Below are 1066 nucleotides of genomic sequence, written 5' to 3' on the forward strand. Positions count from 1 at the left end.
ACAAATGAGATTATGAATATTTAGGGGAAAATAATGTTTTTCTTTCCCATCTGCCATTCAGCTCAGTACCTAGCTATCCCCATGAGTGCAGCTTAGAACGACACAGACACACACACATATACACACAGAACAATACAAACTGGTATAGAAGGACAGTCTATTCACTGACAGAATCAGACAGAGGACACCTGCTAGTCTGATACACCCCCCTCCTCTTACTCTCTCCACCGTTCTTTCACTCTCTCTCACTTTTCTCTCCCTATCCTTCTCTTCTCCCTCCCTCAGTACTTTCCTCTCCCTCCCTCTTTCCCTCCCCTTCCCTCCTTCACAACCTCTCTCTTTCTCACCTCCCTCTATTAAAATTCTACTCCTTGCTCAGCCCCGTCTCTGAGAGTGGGTTAGCCAAGCGTGTCACAGTGAGAACCAGTGAATGTTAATGAACTGGGTGTGTGTGTCAGGGAAGGAGGGAGTATTCTGTGAATATGAGACATTTCTGTTCTTTGAGGGCAGAGCGAGCGGAGAGAGGAAGAGCAGAGAGAGGGAGTAGAGCGGAGAGAGGGAGGAGAGCAGAGAGAGGGAGTAGAGCGGAGAGAGGGAGTAGAGCGGAGATAGGGAGGAGAGCAGAGAGAGGGAGTAGAGCAGAGAGAGGGAGTAGAGCGGAGAGAGGGAGGAGAGCAGAGAGAGGGAAAACGGAGACGGGGAGAGCGGTGCGAAGGAGGAGAGCGGAGAGAGTGAAGAGAGCGGAGACAGGGAGGAGAGCAAAGAGTGGGAGGAGAGCGGGAGGAGAGCAGAGAGCGGGAGCGGAGAGCGGGAGGAGAGTGGAGAGAGAGAGTACAGCGGAGAGCAGGTGGAGCTGAGAGAGGGAGGAGAATGGAGAGCAGGAGGAGAGCGGAGAGCGGGAGGAGAGTGGAGAGAGGGAGGAGAGCAGAGAGCGGGAGGAGAGCGGATAGCGGGAGGAGAGCCAAGAGCAGAGAGAGGTAGGAGAGCAGAAATCGGGAGGGGAGTGGAGAGAGGGAGGAGAGTGTAGAGCGGGAGGAGAGTGGAGAGAGGGAGGAGAGCGGAGAGA

General features: G+C 54.2%; 1 long non-coding RNA gene across 1 annotated transcript in view; it reads left to right on the plus strand.

Annotated features, from left to right (window-relative positions):
- The first annotated feature begins 513 nt into the window (after positions 1–513).
- The window catches only part of LOC145859544 (uncharacterized), an 18649-nt gene continuing 18096 nt past the window's right edge, over positions 514–1066 (plus strand). The window contains exon 1 of the long non-coding RNA XR_014379794.1: positions 514–1066. This exon is cut by the window's right edge and continues 2042 nt beyond it. This is a non-coding gene — a long non-coding RNA (uncharacterized LOC145859544).

Source organism: Salmo salar, chromosome 12 (assembly GCF_965601325.2).
Source record: "Salmo salar chromosome 12, fSalSal1, whole genome shotgun sequence".
In the NCBI taxonomy this organism is placed as follows: domain Eukaryota; kingdom Metazoa; phylum Chordata; class Actinopteri; order Salmoniformes; family Salmonidae; genus Salmo; species Salmo salar.